Source organism: Orcinus orca, chromosome 5 (genome assembly GCF_937001465.1).
Source record: "Orcinus orca chromosome 5, mOrcOrc1.1, whole genome shotgun sequence".
Lineage (NCBI taxonomy): Eukaryota > Metazoa > Chordata > Mammalia > Artiodactyla > Delphinidae > Orcinus > Orcinus orca.
The window spans coordinates 13,091,354-13,112,945 of record NC_064563.1 but is presented as its reverse complement, the minus strand read 5'-3'; the positions used below and the strand labels follow the sequence as shown (position 1 = coordinate 13,112,945).

Below are 21,592 nucleotides of genomic sequence, written 5' to 3'. Positions count from 1 at the left end.
GCCTGTGCTCCGCAACGGGAGAGGCCACAACAGTGAGAGGCCCGCATACCGCAAAAAAAATAATAAAAATAATAAATAAATAAATAAAAAGATAGATTAATGGGTGGGTAGAGGGATGGATATGTGGTTAAATAACTATATTAAAATGTTAATGGTGAATCTCGGTGATAAGTATATATGTATTCTCTGCACCAGAGGCCTGTTAGTAATTTATATATTGCATGACATTTTCTATTTGAGTTTGACATTTTTTAAAAATGAGTAGAATCATTTTTAATTTCGTGGTAACTGACAGTCCTAATAGCCCAGCTAATTTGTAACTAACAATATTGCTGTGTAATAGGAAAAAATGGTGTTTGCGTTTGAATTTTTAAAATTTTGCTATATGTTTGAAATTTTTCATAAAAACTCTAAATAATCACCATAAAAAAGAATGAAACAACACCATTTGCGGCAACATGGATGGACCTAGAGATGATCATACTAAGTGAAGTAAGTCAGACACAGAAAGACAAATACCATATGATATCACTTATATGTGGAATCTTAAAAAAAAAAAAGATACAAATGAACTTATTTAAAAACAGAGAGGAAGGAATCAAACCCCCAAGATGGCGGCGGCATCGGAGGAGCGGATGGCTGAGGAAGGAGGCGGTGGCCACGGCGACTGCGGCTCCCCTTCCGCCATCGGCTCTACCCAGCGACTGCCCTCACCGACCCCGCCCGCCCCAGCCCCTGCAGCCGGGGTCCCAGGCGCCCCCAGCCTCGGCGCTGGCTCCGGACCAGCTGCCTCAAAACAACATGCTCATGGCGCTGTCCATCGTAGCCATCGAAAACATCCCCAGCTTTATGTCCCAGGATGAAATTAGCCAGCTCCACCTGGTTTGTAAAAGAATGGACTTGGTCTGCAGAGAATGTTGAATCAGGGATTTCTAAAAGTGGAGAGGTACCATAATCCATGTCAGAAACAAGTTAAAGCACAACTCCCAAGGAGAGAGTCAGAAAGGAGAAACCGTTCATTAGCTCCTCATGCAGACATCCTCGCTGCCGTTGAAACAAAGCTGTCTCTCTTAAATGTGACTTTCATGAAGCATGTGGACTCCAATCTCTGTTGCTTCATCCCAGGAAAGGTGATTGATGAGATTTATCATGTGTTGAGATATGTCCATTCTACCAGAGCCCCTCAGCGAGCTCATGAAGTACTTCAAGAGTTAAGGGATATTTCCTCCATGGCAACAGAATACTTCGATGAAAAGATTGTTCCAGTTCTAAAGAGGAAATTACCAGGATCAGATGTATCTGGAAGGCTCATGGGCTCTCCTCCAGTTCCAGGACCTTCTGTAGCCCTGACAACAATGCAACTCTTCTCCAAGCAAAACCCTTCAAGACAAGAGGTTACCAAACTCCAGCAGCAGGTTAAGACAAATGGTGCTGGGGTGACTGTTCTCAGGCGTGAAATTTCTGAGCTTCGCACCAAAGAGCAAGAACAGCAGAAACAGCTTCAAGACCAGGACCAGAAACTGCTAGAGCAGACCCAGATTGTAGGTGAACAGTAGAGCAGACCCAGATCATAGGTGAACAGAACGCACGGTTGACAGAGCTGGAAAGCAAACTGTGAGAAGTAATGGAAAGTGCAGTAGGAGACTCCTCAGGTTCTGGGCAGAATGAAGATCTCCTTGGAAATGAAAAAAGGCCACAGAAGCCATAGACTCTTCTTAGGAAATCTAAACATCTCCGAAATAGAAACCAGAATGTGCTTCTAGCTCCAGAGGAAGCCCTGACTTCGTAGCTTGAGCAGTTCTGCATATCAGGACACTGTGAGCAACATGGTGTCCCTTAGCTCTAGGCTTTCAGAACACAACGTAAACTTGAACTCTCATGGTTGGGACAGTCTTTTCCTGCTTCTCCTGGTTGAACTGATGCACAGAATCCTTTTATTTTGCAATAGATTTGTACTAACCAGACCTATCCTATCAGGTTTTGAGAAGTTAATTTTATTTCCGTGCAGATAATGTTTAAAGCAAGTTTATTTGTTTCTGCATATATGCACATTACATAAGGATCTTAAACCAGTCTTGACAGACTAGAAGTTAAGTTTAATACATAAAATGTCCTGTTCACTTGAAAGAAAAGACCTACTTTTTAAATGGACAATATCTTGTTTTTTAAAAAAAAGTTGACTTTTTGTTATAAGTGACCTTTGTCTGGAATGTCTGAAAAGTAGTAAATGCTTTTTGGTATTGAAGTAATGGGTAACTAAAATGGAATTCCATAGTATTGGCTGTAGAAGGGACCTCTACAGTATTTACTATATATTTTTATAAACTACTGGCAAGGGACTTACCCAGTTGTTATATACATGTTTTCAGTTCTCTTTTGGGGCCATGTGCTACATTTGCATGGATGGATGCATGCACTGCCTAGTCAACTCACTTAAAAAGCTCTTGCACTGGTATTGATCTTGAACCTCTACACTTCTCCACTTTTTAGAGCAGCATCTTAGTTCATTTAAGTGCTTAACATCTTCCACCACAACAGCTTGCCTCTGGGGGCGGGGTGGTATTTGTATGTCCATTTGTCCTCCAGTTTTACAAGAATAAGAGAGTATTAAAGCCCATTGCTTTATCTATTCTCTGCAGGGTTCAGGTACACTGGCTAAGGCAGAACTCCAAATTCTTTACATTGATGTTAGACTTCTGGCAACTAGTATTCTTCCTTACTCACCACTGTGTATGCTCATTGATCAAATGTGGTCATGACAAGTGGTGTGAGTAGGAAACCCAACCTGTGGGATGCAGTTTTGCCATTGAAAGAAAGTTCACTGAAGAAAATTATACTATGAAAAAGCATTTTGATCACTTCATTTCCGGGGGATGACCCGAGGGAAGCATTTTATTATTAATTTCAAGCTTTCCCTATCCTGCAACTTTAAACAAAAGCTTTAATTTCGTTTGCACTCCTGTTTTGAGCTTGTAACTGGAGAAGCATGTCTTGCGCTGTTCAACCTTCTAAGTGGTCACTTTAACAACCTCCAAACTGTGTACAGTGGTTATTTTCCCCAGTTGTATATTTTTGAATATACAAAATATACAACTATTACTGTCCTAGTTTTATTTTAATGTACTAAATTATGTAGTCATTATTTGCCTGTTAGTTCTTTTAAACAACTGTTGCCTCGGGCTTCAGTTATTTAAGGTAAAATTAGGTGTAGTATAGAAAACTATCCCTTTCCAGGTGGGAGTTTGACACCTGTATAAAACCTAAGGTGTTGGTAAGTACCTTAGTTGAGTAAAAGTACAAGGTCACTACTTTTTTTTATCTGTCCAACATGACATGGTTATGCATCCTTTAGATTAACCTCACCAAATGAAACTTTTTCTTATCCATTTTTAACATTGTCCTTACATAATCTTGTCCTTAGATTTTGATCAATTCTTTCTCTAACTTTGAAACTCCATTTACAGTGTAGTATGTTTTCAATGAAAAGCCATAAAATAACATCCAAGTGTTTCATGGTTTTTTGGGAAGGTAATTTTAAAATAAACAAGTTCCAAAAAAAAATTAAAAAAAATAAAAACAAAAAGAGACTCACAGACAAAGAAAACAAATTTATGGTTACTGAAGGGAAAGGGGGAGGGAGGGATAAATTAGGACGTTGGGATTAACATATACACACTACTCTATGTAAAATAGATAAACAACAGGACCTACTGTTAGCACAATATTTTGTAATAACCTACAAGGGAACAGAATCTGAAAAAGAATATTTATTTATTTCTTTATCCACCCTGTGATCTTTTTTAAAGGAGTCATTTTGTCTTCAGGCTGTGCTGTATACCTGAAACTAACATGACATTGTAAATCAACTATACTTCAATTTTTAAAAAAATCTAAATAATCATTTATTTATCAAAATTGTGTATAGTAGTCAAATGTAAAGGGAAAATGGTAGTCAAATTACATGAATCCTGGCAAGCTAGACAGAAGAAAACAACTCCTGTTTCTAACTCAAAATTCCCCTATTGCCCCTGGGAATGCTCTGGGTGGGAGTCATTTTTTACCTGAGTTTTCTATCTCTCCTAAACTTGTTTGTTCATTAACTCTTTAAGTGTTTTCTTCTCCTTTTGGCCTTACCATTCTAACGCTAAGCTTCATTTTAAAAGTCTCTCAAAGATTTGCACCGGTGAAATAATTCATGGAACTCACGTGAGTCCCGATAAATCACTTTCCCTGTCCACAGAGATGGTAAATTCCAGGTGCAATCTCAAAATATTTCACATCTTCCTACTCAATAAAAGTTCAGAGAGTTACAGACCCCTTTTTAACATAGTTTTCATTTTAGAGTTACTCTTTCTCTGTATATCTAATAGATATTATTTGGGTTTTTTTCTCTGTGTCTTTATCCCCATGTCTATTTCTCTCCATCTCTTCGCTATCTGAGGTCTCCCAGTCTCTATCTGTTTCTCCTCTGTCTGTCTATGTATCTCTGTCTCTCTCTGCCTGGAAATGAAAGAAAAGCAGTGCATTTGCAAAAATAGATGGAAACCAGCTAGCATTCCCACTTATATAAAACTATCCGTGGGAACGGGAATTTCATCTTACCTGGCCAAAACTTTCGGTCTGGTCTTTTCAATTTCTCCTTCTTCCCTTCATTCCTTAAGAAGCTGCTTAAGCCTCATGAATTCCCTAGAGTGCAGGAAGGCCCAAGGGCACAATGACACTTCAGCCTTTCCAGTGTTTAATACTCTTCTTGGGGAAATGAAGGGGGCTGAGGGGAGGAGCAAACACTCCCTACAATGATAATCTTTACTCAGTCAGGGTAAAACTCAAGTGTCTGTAATCATCTTGGAAGCTCTAAACTAGCCCACACCAACCAGATTAGAGACCAGGATGGAGTCAGAGGAAATATAGAAGTATTTATAGAAGTGTATGCATGATAGAGCACAAGAATCAAGCTGCCATAGCATGAGACCTAACAATAATATGAGTTTAAGAACAAAGATGGTCATTTCCCTCTGAGATAGTTCAGTCCAAGGTGGGCATTCCAGGTCAGTAAGCAGCTTTCCTCCACACAGTCATTCAGGGAGCCAGGCTAATGCAGACACGCTGTATTCAACATGTGGCATCTGAGGCTTCTGTAAGTAGCACCAGGGTAGCAAGCAGGAAGCGTGAACAAGCTAAACCCAGAGACTTTCTCCTAAACGAAGTGAAGCAGAAGTTGTTCACATGCCTTCCACCCACATTCTGCTGGGCAGAGCTGAGTCTCACAGCCACACCCTGTAGCAGGGAGGGCTTGAGATTTGATTTTCAACTAGGCAGCCGTGTGCCCAGCTCAACTCCATTACAGTGGAAGGAGGAGAAGGATGGATGGGGGAGGAGTGTCAGCTAACATTCACATCACATTTGTAAACATGTTCATCACTGTTATCTAAATCTGAAGACGCAACTTGGAATCGAATGTTGTTTAGTTTTTGGCATAAGTATTTGAGGAAATGGAGTCAAATGAGGTTTTCTGAAGGAAAAAAAAAATTGTCAGAGGACAGTCTATCATTAACAGAGTTGAATTCAAGCTTCTGTATTTTTCCAGGATTGTTAAATGTGACATAAAACCTAGAGAGCCTTCTACACAGAGGATAACCTCCAAAGTAATAGGCTAGTTCACGCTTCACCAACTGTCCCTTAATCATTCATGATGTGCGGACAACAGGGGCAAAGTCACCTTCGACTTGGAAGTAGGGTCACCTCGCAAGTAGCTAAGAGGCAGCAGGTGCTGACTAAATGTTCTGATTCCCTCAGGAAGATAATCACGCTCTCATATGTAAAATTCTTCAGCAAAAACGATGACACTTGGATATTGAATGCCAACCCGTGCTTTCAGTCTCCCGTTCCCTCTTCTGTTCAGAAGCCATCCACACATTCTCCCCTCTGACTCACCTTCCCAACAGCATTCCCTTTCTGTAAGCTCCCCTCCACTCCGAAGGGCAGCAGCTTAGACCCCAAGATGACTTGAGGCTCAATGTCTTGAACTCCCTCCAGCACTGACCCTGGTTAGGTAGTAAGATCCTTATTTCTTCTGCTACTTCAGAGTACTTCCCACTCTGCTTGGCTCTGGATCCTCTCCTTGACCTTCAAGCCATCTTCCCACTTCTCCCGCAGGGAGAAAGCTTTCCATCTTAGTTCCCTGAGACGAGGACTTGGGTGTAGGCAATTTATTTGGAAAGTGATCCAAGGAAACAGTGTGGGGATATGGAAAGTAAGACCTGAGGAATAAAGCCAAAAGTGTGCCTTCATGAAGGCTACCTCTGCAGGCAACTGGGGTTAAGTCCTTCTGGAGACCCTCTGAGAAACTGAGAATGACACTCAGAACAGCTCCAGGGAGAGGCCTTAGTCACCAAATGTCGCCCTTCAGTGGGTGAGGACTGCCCCTGGTGGCAGGATGAGGAAGCCCCCCTAGTGAGGGAGAAAGCCCTCTGGCGGAATGGGAGGCTGTGGGCATGCTCAGGAACTGTCCACCTGCCACAGGTGAGCTCATAGGTGCACGGAGGGGACTGGGGCACGGCATCAATGGCGTCTTCCCAGATTCTTCAAAGAAAAATCTCCTCACTTAAAACCTCAGACTCCCCCTCCCACTGACTGTTCTCACCATGAGTGGAACCAAATTCCTCAAATCAAAGTTCACAACACTTCCCTTTTGCTCTTGCAAACATTTATGCCAAAATCCACTACTGAGCTCATCGCGTACCTCATTCTTGCCTGAAGGATCTAAGTTCTTTTAATACAGAAAAATAGCCTCAGTTTTCAACCCAGGTGCAGAGCTTCAGATAATGGTTTTGCACACAACATTCCACATTTATCTTAACTTGGTCATTCCCAAGGAAACAGGACCCTGGATTGTCATCTCAGGCCAGGCCTGGTGTCAGCCTCTTTATACATGGCCCTGCCTTGCTTTGAGCCAGTACAGCACTGCTTTGTTGAAATTTTACCTGAATCCCACCCCTCCCCCTAATAGTATAACCAGCCTGTGTCTTCTTTTGTCCGGTGAGGAACTCCAGCATTCCTCAACCCCCCACCCCTTGCTCAGCAAGTTAACCTAACTTTGTATCCTGTGTCCTTGGTGGTCTTTATCAAGTGGACTTTATCACCTGTGCCAATTTGTTTGTAGCATAGATTTTTTAAATTGAAGACTAGTTGATTTACAATATTGTGTTAGTTTCAGATGCATAGAAAAGTGATTCAGTTACACACATATTTTTTTCAGATTCTTTTCCATTAGAGGTCATTACAAGATATTGAATATAGTTCCCTGTGCTATATAGTAGGTCCTTGTTGGCTATCTATTTTGTGTATAGTGATGTGTATCTGTTAATCCCAAACTCCTAATTTATCCCTCCCCCTGCTCTCCCATTTGATAACCATAAGATTGTTTTCTATATATGTGAGCCTGTTTCTGTTTTGTAAATAAATTCATTTGTATCACTTTTTAGAGTCAACATATAAGTGATATAATATTTATCTTTCTCTGTCTGACTTATTTCAGTCAGTATGATAATCTCTAAGTCCATCCGTGTTGCTGCAAATGGCATTATTTCATTCTTTTATATGACTGAGTAATATTTCATTGTATATATATCACATCTTCTTTATCTATTCACCTGTCAATGGACACTTAGGTTGCTTCCATGTCTTGGCTATTGTAAAAAGTGCTGCTATGAACGTTGGGGTGCATGTAACTTTTTGAATTAGAGTTTTTATATTTCCCTTATACATACCCAGGAGTCGGGTTGCTAGATCATATGTTAGTTTTATTTTTAGTTTTTTGAGGAACTTTCATACTGTTCTCCACAGTGGCTGCACCAATTTACATTCCCACTAACAGTGTAAGAGAGTCCCTTTTCCTCCATACTCTCTCCGACATTTGTTGTTTGTAGACTTTTTCATGATGGCCATTCTGACTGGGATGAGGTGATACCTCATTGTAGTTTTGATTTGCATTTCTCCAATGATTAGTGATGTTGAGCATCTTTTCATGTGCCTGTTGGCCATCTGTATGTCTTCTTTGGAGAAATGTCTATTTAGGTCTTCTGCCCATTTTTTTATTGGGTTGTTTGTTTGTTTGTTTGTTTGTTTGTTTGTTGGTATTGAGTTGTATGAGATGTTGGTATATTTGGGAAATTAAGCCCTTGTTGGTAAGATCATTTGAAAATATTTTCTCCCAGCTTGTAGGTTGTCTTTTCATTTTGTTTATGGTTTCCTTTGCTGTACAAAAACTTTTAAGTTTGATTAGGTCCCATTTGTTTATTTTTGATTTTATTTCTTTTGCTTTGGGAGACTGTTCTAAGAAAATATTGCTACAATCTGTGTCAGAGAATGTTTTGCCTGTGTTCTCTTCTAGGAGTTTTATGGTGTCATGTCTTATATTTAGGTCTTTAAACCATTTTGAGTTTATTTTTGTGTATGGTGTGAGGGAGTGTTCTAACTTCATTGATTTACATGTGGCTGTCCAGCTTTCACAACACCACTTGTAGCACAGATTAACTTATCAAGGTTGCTGTTCTGTACCATGAAAAGTACCTAGGGTTCAACACAGAGAAGACTGGGCAGGTAAATTTCAGTCAGGAGCTCAGTCACAATTTTTTTTAATTAATTAATTAATTTGTTTGTTTGTTTGTTTATTTTTGGCTGTGTTGTGTGTTCGTTGCTGTGTGCGGGCTTTCTCGAGTTGTGGCAGGCAGGGGCTACTCTTCGTTGACGTGCACGGTTTCTCATGGTGGTGGCTTCTCTTGTTGTGCAGCACAGGCTCTAGGCATGTGGACTTAGTAGTTGTGGCTCGGGGGCTCTAGAGGGCAGGCTCAGTAGTTGTGGCGCACGGGCTTAGTTGCTCCGTGGCATGTGGGATCTTCTTGGACTAGGGCTCGAACCCGTGTCCCCTGCATTGGTGGTGGATTCTTAACCACTGTATCACCAGGGGATCCCTCAGTCACAATTTTTTAAAAGGCCTACAGGCTTCAAGGGTATAGTGGTCTTTTAAGAAGGGTAAGTTTGTAGTGGACCTAACCTAGAGGAGAAGGGGAAACAGAGCAACCATGACAACATGAAACAGCTGCCTACCTGGAATGGTGACCACTCTCTTTACAGGAAACTTCCATCTACCCTCAGCTCCAGTGAGAGCTGTACCACCAAACACAGTCCTCATGCAATGATTGGCCAGGGAATCAGCATGTGACCCAAGCCTAGCCAATCAAAATCCTCCCTTGGGTATTTTTCCTAACATCTCTGGTTATGAAGCTTTAAAGATATAATGCTGAAGTTGCCTGTTGCCATGGCTTCTGTTTTGAGAGACAGTCAGCTCCCAAAACACAGAGGAAAGCAAAAATGAAATCCTGAGGACGTTCAAGGACCTGCCCTTTCCACTTTCTCTTCTCTCCTTCCTTCCTTCTTCTTTCTTTCTTTCTTTCTTTTCTTTCTTTCTTTCTTTCTTTCTTTCTTTCTTTCTTTCTTTCTTTCTTTCTTTCTTTCTTTCTTTCTTTCAAGTCAGTACATTACCTACCTCTCTTAAGCTAGCTCAATTATGAATTTTGATCATTTTTAACTCAGAATAATCCCTATGACTTTCACCTAGACCCCATGTAAAACTTTTTCCAGGATCCTATGTTATACTTTCTTACTTGAGCTTTATTCCATCTCTGCAGATGCAAGCCTGCACCTTTTTTGTCAGACAACGAACACCATATAATTCAACATCTATTCCTATTTTCTTCTGCTACCAGGAATCCAAAACCAAATACAACATCCAGCTGCAGAAAATGTTTGTACATTCACAGAATTTAGCCCTGGAAAGGATCTTGTGCATCATCTAGTCAAACCTTATTATTTTGCAAAGAAAACTTGAGGTCCAAAAAGGTGATGTAATTTGCCCAAGGGACATAAGCAATTAATAGCCATTTTCTTGGGTAACTGATCACATCTCCCACCCTACTCTCACTATATTCTCCCTGACCTTTTATTTGAAAACTGCATCAGTAAGAGTGTCTCCATTTTCATCTTCACTGATGGGAGGGCAGATGGCAGAAAATGAGGGATGATCCCAGGAAAATAGGGAGGGAAAGGGGCAGAGATAATGGGATTTAACCAAGGAATTAATACTATTCAGACACTACAAAAGCCTGGAAGTTTACTTAAGAGACAGAGTTCACAATGATTTCAGGAAGGGAAGGGATTATGAAGGAGCCAGGGAGAAGGACTTGTACATTGGCAAGAGAAGATTTTGACTTGTCCTATGCTCAGGAGTTCCTAAAACATTTCAGTGCTCTAAAAACTTAAAAACATTTACTCATGCTTAATAGAATGAAGGAAGCAATGCTAGTCACAAATGTGTAGCTTGGTGTATTCAATCAGAACTGTGTAAAAATCAGGCTGTAGAAGAATCTCAGATGTAAGCCACCCTTCACACACCCTTCGTGGGTGAGAAATGATGAGAAGGAAAATTATGCAATAAATGTAATCTGTGATTCAGAATATCTTTGTGGGATCTTTGGGAGATAAGATGCTAGCAGCAATGAAGAAGAGGGGTCACTGTCAACTCCATGAGCCAATATGAGACTCCATCAGAAGAGCATGTGCTTATTAGTGGACAAACTAGCTTCCATTGGTAACATCAGACTCATCTCCCTCTCAAACACCTCTTGATCTGGAAGCTGGAGGAGATACTTAGGACCACAGTCTTGCTCTTTACTTCCCAGCCCCTGTAAACAGAGACATAAAGGCCTCTCATTTGGGGCCAGACAGGAAGGCATCAGGGTTTGAAAACTATCTCCCTCCATCCTCACCCGCAAACTGGATCCCTGCAGAGATGAAGAGCCCCAGTCATCACCACCAAATGCTGGCTGAGTATCCACAGTAGGAACAGCATTCCCCTGGCCTCTTGGAATCCAAGACTAATCCCAAAATCTATGTTCCTTGGAAAGACAAGATTGATGCACCCATGACAAAGAGCAGACAAGAAGGGATTGAGAAACCAAACATAAACCAACAACAACAATAAAAAATAACTCACTTTTGTACAGCCAAAGCTGGGGCTTTTTGGTCATTTGTATGATATCATTTTCACATCTATACTTAGAATGTTCAGTAATTCTGTTACACAACTTTATCAAGTTTCGGGGAAACAGGTCCAAACCCATTGTGGAAGAGAGAATTGGCTTTGTGTCTTCACCTGGAAAATCACATGTTTAACATTTAATTGGATAGAATTTGTAGAAGGAAAAATAGCATTCCTTGCTCCAAAAAAAATTGCTCAATTTTCATGTAATGACTAGTTGATTACAAGATCAAGAGGTCATAGTCAGGGCATCAATGATCCCAAGGTTGGCCATAAATTCATCCTCTTGTGACAAACATAGTTTACAGTTTTAAGTGATAAACACTGCTCTCTGTAATAAATATTCTAACAAATGTAGTTCCTTATAACACAAACTAATGGTCTCAAAGTTACTAGTCTTTCTAAGGTTTATATTAAGTAAACTTTTGACTATTACAGGAAACTCTGCCTTTGTAGAAAACTGACTTAGCCCGAAAATCAACTTTCTGACAAGATACACATTAAAAATAAGTTTAACCCCTGACATTCTTTGACAGTTTGGGGTATACATAACCAAGCTGTGTGTATGTATGTAAAAGAAAGAGACAGCCAGCTGGAATAAATGTGATGAAATTGCCCCTGCTCCAAAAATAAAAATATAAAATAATAAATAAGTTTAACCCCAATTTTTTTGCAAATGGCATATAAGTATTTTCTAATCTTCCTAATCTATGTAGAGCAGTGTTTTGCCTTCTCAAAAGCACTTGCATTGACGACTTACTATTCTTTCAAATTTACTGCTATGGAAATTATTAAACTTAATTTTAATCAAGGCTGATTAATTCCTACACCAGTCAGATAGAGCACGGTGAGATTTCCCATATCCTGGATGTGATGTGGTTGGTAAATTCTTTAAAACACTTTCCCACAGTATAGCATGTGTATTGTAATTTTCAACTGCACCCTAGGAGCAGTGGATTGCCCTAATGTGATGGTCAAGTAGAATTTAATCAAAAGGTTACACACTAGAGATGGCTACAGCCAGTGCTTCAGCTGTCTCTATCTTCAACCAACAGCAGGTATTTTGTTAATTAGCATAAGTACCACTGGAAATGGAATTTCTCTGGTGAAATCCATGATGTTCTAGATGGGTGGATTTGCCAGAAACACTTTTAGAAACACTCCCATTACTGTACAAACAGGGTATAAGAATTTAACAAGCCTAGTGTACTTTGGGAATATTCCACTGAGTCTTGCTTCTCAAAGATTCTGTGTTCAAGCCCTGATTTGGAAGGATTCTTGATACCCTCACTCACCTAAGTAGTGAGCCAAAGCCTGACCCTAGAACACTGTCACATTGGCCTCTGGAGAGTCATTCTTTCATGCAAAGAATGTCTTGTTTCTATGAGACAAATAACTAGCCCTTTCTTCCTCTTGCCAAGCAGGAGGCAAGATATGTAGCTCTAGCTTTTAATGATTGGACATTACAGATATTAACCAAAAACTAAAATAAAATAAAAACAAAGAGCCTAATAATTGTGAACAACCACGTCAGCATAGGTCAGGGTGTGGTACTGAGGCATCAACCTTTTTTCTGTGGATTGATTTTTCTGTACTTAGTTATAATAGGAATTTAAACAGCTTATAATAAGAAGGTACCTTAAATAATAAACACAGAACAAAAAGAGACAGACCAAGTGACAGAAAAGCAAGAAAGGAGGAAAATACATCAAAAACCACTGGCTGAGTAAAGGAATAGCAGTTAAGCATAGAACTTGGCTCTGAGCTTCCAAACAGGGAAGCACTGTGTGGCTGGTCTAGAATGGTGTCTTAAAACAATCCTGGTCCACCCCAGTGGGGATGTACCCAAACAGAATTACACTTGGCAGCCTTGTTGTGTTATGGCCTTTATCCTGAACTGCTCACCTCAACGTTTCTCTTATGCCTTTGACTAGTTTCCCGTTTACTGCCTCAGCTTCCCCCTCAGACCTAAAAATGCCCGATATGCTTTGCCGAAAGCAAATTTGAAGGTTATCATAATTCTCCTGTGAATAGCTAGTAAGCACATTCAAAGTTTTATTCAATTCATTAATGCAGAAACGAGCAGGAAGACAAAGCCAGTCCCAAGAGGCTTTGAGAAACTTGGTTTGTACAGTCCGTGGAATAAAGGCAAGCTGAAATAGGAGTGCTAAGTCAGATACAAGGCTGATTAACATCCTACGAGACAATAAAACCTTAATCTTTGGGATTATCTTCTCCACTGGACAAGAAAAAAAAAGTCCTTTCTCAGTTTAATACAACTTAATCTCTGACTTTTCAGAGCTGTAAAACAAATGGGATCTAATTAAATTTCAAATACCAAGTCAAAGTTCTATTCCCTGGGATTCAGATGACCCTGAGGCACCCTTATTAGAAAATGCCCTAGCGTGGCATTAAAATGTCAGGTAATCCTCTTTTTACTTTATTCCCAACTTTTAGATAATTTTCCTGAAAAGCTTTTTTTTAAACTTTAATCTACAGGTAACCTGCTTTCTCTCTGACTGCTCAGCTGTGAACAGAAACAACTCCCCCTGACACACACATACACACCATTGCCACCCCTTGCAACTGGGGCATATTCAGGAGGTTTGCACTGGCCATCCTGGCTGCCCTTATATATTACTTAACTTTCTTTGGTCAACAGTAGGATGCCAGTTCATGGGTGAAGCAAAAATTGTCCAGACACAGCAAGGATCGCAAACTTTGGTATACATAGAATCTTCTAGGGAAATCTGATTCCGTGAACTTGGAGTGGGGTTCAGATATCTTTAACCGTCATCCTCAAGGGATTCTTGCTTTTCTACCTTCTGGTCCATAATCTGCCCCATTTCCTGATTTACTTACTTCACATGTTTGTTCCTGGGAATTTGCAAGATGAAAAAGATTTATAAACATAGATTTGCTATCAGTCTGTCCTTCCCTAATTCCCACGCTGGTGGGAGGAATCAGCACTAAGATTCTTTGTCCCTCCCCCAGTCAACCTCATGAACTAAATGAAAATCCTCTGTTTCAACACAACTGAGGAGGATTCAGCTAGGTGTCTGGGGAAGAGGCAGCAGAGGCCATTACCTGGGTTGAGAATGGGGGCAGGAATGTCCTGAGCCTATCCCTGTGTGCCCCCTGAGCCCCAGGAGATGGCGGCCTGTGGTGGAGGGCTGACCAGGGCAAATCTGCAGCCCAGGGCAGCCCAGAGGGCTGCTTCTCTGGTTTGCTGGGTGCAGGTAGGAGAACCAGCCGTGTGGTGGCCACCACTATGGAACCAGGGAGCCGTGGCCCAAGTGGAGGTACCTTGGACTCAGGACCCCCTCCTGCTCCAGGCTGAGGATTCTTATTTGACCCTGTGGAGATGAGAAGAGAATCCCAATAATGTCTGACGTTGAATTTCCTACCAGCCAGGTAGAGGCAGGTAAAGGTAAATCCTTGGAAAACCCCATCACACTGAGAGAAAAAGGCACAGAGAAGAAATTTAGTGTAGTCATCAAGAGCAGGGACTCTGGGGCCTAAAGTTCCGGTTTAAATCCTGGCCCTGCCTCTTACTAACTGTATGTCTCTGGGCCAATTTCTTTATTTTTTTTAATTCTACTGAAGTATAGTTGATTTACAATGTTGTGTTACTTTCTGCCATACAGCAAAATGATTCAGTTATACATATATATTCTTTTTCATATTCTTTTCCATTATGGTTTATTACAGGATATTGAATATAGTTCCCTGTGCTCTACAGTAGGTCCTTGTTGTTTATCTATTTTATATATTGGGTTGGCCAAAAAGTTCATTCAGATTTTTCTGTAAAATGTAATATAGTAGTTTGCATCTGCTAATCCCAAACTCCCAATCCATCCCTCCCCTACACTCCCTCCACCTTGGCAAGCATGTCTGTTCTCTATGTCTGTGAGTCTTTCTGTTTCATAGATAAGTTCATTTGTATCGTACTTTAGATTCCACATGTAAGTGATATCACATGATATTTGTCTTTCTCCGACTTCACTTAGTATGATAATCTCTAGGTCCATCCATGTTGCTGCAATGGCATTATTTCATTCTTTTTTACGGCTGAGTAGTATTCCATTGTATGTATATACCACATCTTCTTTATCCATTCATCTCTTGATGGACATTTACATTGCTTCCAAGTCTTAGCTTTTGTGAATAGTGCTGCTATGAACATTGAGGTGCATGTATCTTTTTGAATTACAGTTTTGTCTGGATATATTGGGCCAATTTCTTAATCTATCTGTGTCTCAGTTTTCTTATCACTAAGATGAGGATAGTAAGAGCCCTGATCTTCTAGGATGACGGAAAAGTTTGAATGAGTTAACACAGGCAAAGCATTAGAATGATGCCTGGCATATAATAAGTGCTACATAGGTTTCTATCATATTATCCTAAAACTCAAATACTGTGGAGTAAAAGTCACACCAGCCACATTTACAGGGCGCCCTGATGAACTTCGTTCTCGGGAACAATTTTTACCCCTTTGCACAGGTGTTTCACTTTTGACTGTTTCTAACTTTGTTCTTCAGCAGAAAGTTGGGTTTCTGAGATTAAATCTTATTTTATAAAGCTGCTCTGGGAGGGGGTGAGGGTTGAGGTTGGGAGAGAGATTTGGACAAAGTTTTCAGGAATTTGACTTAATTGAAGAATGATATATTTATAGAAAATTTGCAAGTTTTCTCCTAAGAATAGGAATGAAACAAGATTGTCTGCTATTACTGCTTGTATTCAACACCATTATAGATGTCATATTTGAGGCAATTTAACAAGAAAAAGAAATAAATCTTATAAGACTTGGGAAGAAATAAAGCTATCACAATTTGAACTATTAAAAAAAGAACTGAGGGGTCTTCCCTGGTGGCGCAGTGGTTGAGAGTCCGCCTGCCGATGCAGGGGACGCAGGTTCGTGCCCTGGTCCGGAAGATCCCACATGCCGCGGAGCGGCTAGTCCCGTGAGCCATGGCCGCTGAGCCTGCGCATCCGGAGCCTGTGCTCTGCAACGGGAGAGGCCACAACAGTAAGAGGCCTGTGTACCGCAAAAAAAAAAAGAACTGAGGAATTAAATAAGAATATGATTTTATAGATTGATAGATATAGATATATATACCCTCTATATTCAGCTGTTTTGATGATTCATTTCTTTATTTCACAAATTATCTGTGCACTGAATTTATTTTTTAACCTTATATGTTGCACACACAACACACACACACAAATGCACACAAACATGCTCTAAGGTATTAACAGAAAATCTAAAAAAAAAAAATGTAAGCCTAAAGAAAAAAGAAATATCACCCATAACTACAATCCACCACCCGGAAATAACTTCGGGGGTCCCTTTTAAAAAGGAAGGTGCACCTTGGTTTGCTCTTTGAAGGCTGTTTTCCTTCTACTGTGTTTGGCTATGGTGGAAGATGAGCTGGGTGCAGCCAAGAAAGAAGAAGAGCTGGGCCCAGTGGGCAGAGATGAAGAAATGTCGTGGCCACGTGACCCACCACTTGCTGAGCTCATCTCTCTGACCTACATTGAGCAGGTCACAGGCAGGGTTTTCTGGGCAGGTCTTTTCTGAATCCAAAAGCTAAAAGCTGTACTTTGAGCAAAGTTTAGCCTCTGGTCCCAGATTCTAACCACAAAACCTAGAGATGTCAGCCCCTCTGCAAAGCTCATTCAAAAGCTGGAATGAATGAGCTGATTGCTGGATGAAAGAGGAAGATCTCTGCTTCCCCATCTATCCAAGCAGAGCTTGGACCAGCATTCAGGCTGCCGGGCATATTTACAGCCCAAGGACACTGATCCAGCCACACTCCTGGCCCCTGGGACTGTGTTCTCCCTGAACGGTTTCCATATTTCTACTTTGGAGAAAGGCAGATCTCTTAGTTAAAGCCTTAGACACCAGCACTTGAAGGTAGGTGATAATTTGGAATATGAGTCCAGGAAGCAGGAGGGAAGGAGTGGGGAGAGCCGGGTATGAGTCTGTGTCATTAGATCCATCGCTGCTGCTGTGAGCTAGGGGGGCTGGACCCCCTGAAACCTCCCAAGAAGCAGGAGAAGTGTGCCTCCTGGAATCGTCCCCCTAAAAGATGAGAGGCCAGGACAATTACCTGTTCCCTGTTGGTTGAGGGCGACTCCCAAGGCATCAACTTCAGGCCAAGCTTACTAGAAGGTCCGAAGGATTCCCTTTAGCATTAGAGAAAGCCCTGCGTTAGAACGTGGGAAGACACGGTATACACACTTGAGGGGCAGGTCTCTAGGGTGGTGGGTCCAGGCTCTCCGGAAATCTCCACCACAGCTGCCACTGAAGTCAGAGGTGGCCCAAGGGTGCGTGACCTGGGGGCCAGCAGTGCCTGCTCAGCACAGAATGAGCTGGCTGCACCCCACCTGGTTCCATACTTCTAGACGCCTGGCTTCAGGCCCATTTCACAGACAGAACAATCGAGACTTAGAGAGTTTGAACGGCTGCAATTTTGCACCCCCTGGAAGTGCGAGAAAAGCAATGTGTGTCTCCTGCTGCCTGACCCACTCTTCCTTCAGTCCCCAAGCCCACTCGCAGTAGGAAAAAACTGGGATCTTCCTCTCTGTTCTTTTCTGCTAAAAAGTTCCCCCACCTGGCAGCCTGGAGCACACTGACTCTTCTGCTGGGGCCTCTGGTCCTGTCAAGAGGCAGTGTATGTAACCTGGGTTAAACACATGAGCTCTGGGTTCCTGGCTCATCCCAGCTGTTTGACCTTCAGCTGGTTACCCTGACGCTCTGTGTCTCAGGTTCCTCAGCTGTAAAATGGGATAATTATTGTACCCAATTCACAGCACTCATTGAGGATTAAATGAATTAATACTTGTAAAGCACTTCAAAGGCAGCACTCAATAAATTCATTCAGCACTCACTCAACAGTATTATTGAGCAACTACTTTATTTTAGGTACTATTCTAAATTCTGAAGATGCTGCAGCAAATGAACAGACAAAGTCTCTTCTCACCCATTTCCTACACCAGCAATTCTCATTACCCTGGATGAAATGGGCGCCATTAGGGGCAGAGAAGTAACTTAGATCACTCTGTGAGATGGGGAATAGACTATTCCAGAGCAAAGATGGGAGCAGGGTAACCGTTGAAGAGGCTATAAATATCGGTTTTATAGAAGTATTATTGCAGGGAGAGGCTCCCATAATAAACCTGGTGCTGCCCTGCCTGGAGGGACACACAGCCCAGACGCGCAGCACTTAACAAAAAACTCTTCTGCATCCTGTCTCAACTAACTACTGTGTGTTGAGACAACCAGTACTATGCATTCTTCCCACTTCATGTTATTTAATGTAGGAAATTACTATTATTGTTTCAAGAACTCCATGAGCTAAGTATTATCAATACAGATAAAGAGATCGAGACTCAGAGAGATGAAGTAGCATCTTTCCTGAATTCTCACACCGAGATCTCTCACGCATCCTTGTACTACCTCCTCGATAACAGCTGAGGATTGCAACTACCTAACTAACTTGTTAAAACTTAACTTAGGGGCTTCCCTGGTGGCACAGTGGTTGAGAGTCCTCCTGCCAATGCAGGGGACTCGGATTCGTGCCCCGGTCCGGGAAGATCCCACATGCCGCGGAGCGGCTGGGCCCGTGAGCCATGGCCGCTGAGCCTGAGCGTCTGGAGCCTGTGCTCCGCAACGGGAGAGGCCACAACAGTGAGAGGCCCGCGTACTGCAAAAAAAGAAAAAAAAAAAATTTAACTTAGTGTTCATTCCGTTTGCATCTATAATGATACCATTCTTAGTCACTTTCTCCTGTGTTTTCTTTGGCTGGAGAGGACTGGAGTTGAGCCAGTGATCTAGAAACTACATCTACCCCCGGTCAACCTCTGGGACAGGAATATAAAAGGTTTTCTGGGGAGGCTGAAGATAAAGTTTAAGAACCACCGTAGAGAGAGTCCAAGTTAATATTGCTACATAGCAAACTACCCAATACTTAAATGCTTAGAACAATCCTTTTATGCTTGCTCACAATTTCTTTTTTAGCATAGAGATGGTGTTTATTTGTATTATTTCTTTTAACTTCTACATGTAAGTGATATCATATGATATTTGTCTTTGTCTGGCATACTTCACTTAGTACGATAATCTCTAAGTCCATCCATGTTGCTGCAAATGACATTATTTCATTCTTTTTTATGGCTGAGTAGTATTCCATTGTATGTATGTACCACATCTTTTTTTTAATTTATTTTTTATTGAATTATCGTTGTTTTACAATGTTGTGTTAATTATTGCTGTACAGCAAAGTGACTCAGTTATGCATATATATATATATATATATACACATTCTTTTTCATATTCCTCTCCAATATGGTTTATCACAGGATATTGAATATAGTTCCATGTGCTATACAGTAGGACCTTGTTGTTTATCCATTCTCTATATAATAGTTTGCACCTGCTAAACCCCAAACTCCCAATCCATCCCTCCCCTACCCCCTTCCCCCTTGGCAACCACAAGTCTGTTTTCTATGTCTATAAGTCTGTTTCTGCTTTATAAATACATTCATTTGTGTCATATTTTAGAGTCCACATATAAGTGATATCATAGGGTATTTGTCTTTCTCTTTCTGAATTACTTCACTTAGTAAGATAATCTCTAAGTCATCCATGTTATTGCAAATGGCATCATTTCATTCTCTTTTATGGCTGCATAGTATTCCATTGTATATATACATCACATCTTCTTTATCCATTCATCTGTTGATGGATATTTAGGTTGTTTCCATGTCTTGGCTATTGTGCATAGTGCTGCTATGAACATAGGGTGCATGTATTTTTCTGAATTATAGTTTTGTCTGGGTATATGCCAGGAGTGGGATTGCTGGATTACATGGTAATTCTATTTTTAGTTTTCTGAGGAACTTCCATACTGTTTTCCACAGTGGTGGCACCAACTTACATTCCCACTGACAGTGTAAGTGGGTTCCCTTCTCTCCACACTCTCTCCAGCATTTGTTATTCGTAGACTTTTTAATGATGGCCATTCTGACTGGCGTGAGGTGTGTACCACATCTTCTTTATCCATTCATCTGTTGAGGGACATTTACATTGCTTCCATGTGTTGGCTATTGTAAATAGTGCTGCAATGAACACTGGGGTGCATGTATCTTTTCAAATTATGGCTTTCTCCAGATATATGCCCAGGAGAGGGATTGCAGGATTACATGGTTGCTCACAATTTTGTGGGTCAGGAATTCAGGACAGCCTTGGTTGATGGTTGTCTCTCAGGGGTCTCTGATGAAGCTGTGGTCTCTGATGTAGTCAGAGTCTTGGACGTCAGCTGGGGCTGTGGTCATCTAATGGCTCCACTGTTCTGGATGTCCAAGGTGCCGCCCTCATGCACTTGGCCAGCAATTTGTCCTTTCTGTAGCTGGGCATTCTGCTGGGCTATTGATCAGAGTGCCTATTCATGGCCTCTCCAACTTGGTCTCAGAGTGATCAGATTTTTTCCATGGTGTCTGGTTTCCACAGAGAGAGCATCCCAATAGAACAGGCAGAAGCTCCATGGCCTTTTATGACAGAGCCTCAGAAATCATAGTATCACTTCTAACACAACTATTTGTCAATGCTTTCACAGCCCATCCATATTCAGAGGGAGGGGACACAGACCCCACTTCCCAATGGGAGATGTGTCAAAGAATATGTAGACATACTGTCCACAGAGAATTTGTCATCTGACAGTGTTCAAGAACTGTCTGCCTAACTCATATATTTTGCTGGTGGGAAGGTAAATATATATTCCATGATATAAGCCTCACAGAAACCAATCTGGAAATATTTATCAAAATTATAAATGCATATATTCTTAGATGGAGCAATTCCACTTCTGGGACTTTACCTTATGGTATGGTCAACTCAAATCATTACACGTCATCTTTAATATTTCAGGAGTTTTAAAGATGCAGGGCCAGCATTTCCACTAAAGAAAAGGTGGGTGCATTTGCTAAATTTAAGGAAACCACAAAATGATTTAGTAGTTAGGATTATTGAGTTTAATCCTAACTATTTTTTCTTGGCCTCCAATGTGGCCAGCATGCTACCTGCTTTACATCCATTATATCTAATCCTTTGTACAACTCTCTAAGGTTCATTATTTCTGTTTCTCTGCAGCTGTGGAGAAATAGAACTTGCCCAAGACCCCACAGCTAATTAAGTGGAGGACCTAAAATTCATGATCCAGTTCTGCCTGCGTGAACTATGGTTACCCAGCTCACAGAACCATAGTTCAGTCTTTCAAGCTACATGCTTTCATATGAAAATCTCTGGTCTCTCTATATTTCTAAACGGCACAATGTAAGAGAACAGTTCATTACAATTTGCTTCCTGTCAGAAGTAACATGTAAAGATGATTCTACACAATTCTTTGAAGGAGAAAGACTACGAGATTAATGTTTGTACTGAATATTTCCTTAGAAATGGAAATTATTCTTGCAGTGTGTAAGTAGAACACG

The 21,592-nt window shown here is 41.1% G+C and overlaps 1 pseudogene; it reads left to right on the top strand.

Moving 5' to 3' along the window:
- Positions 1-611: 611 nt before the first annotated feature.
- On the top strand, positions 612-1,708 carry LOC101286200 (F-box only protein 28-like; annotated as a pseudogene).
- The last annotated feature ends 19,884 nt before the right edge of the window (positions 1,709-21,592 follow it).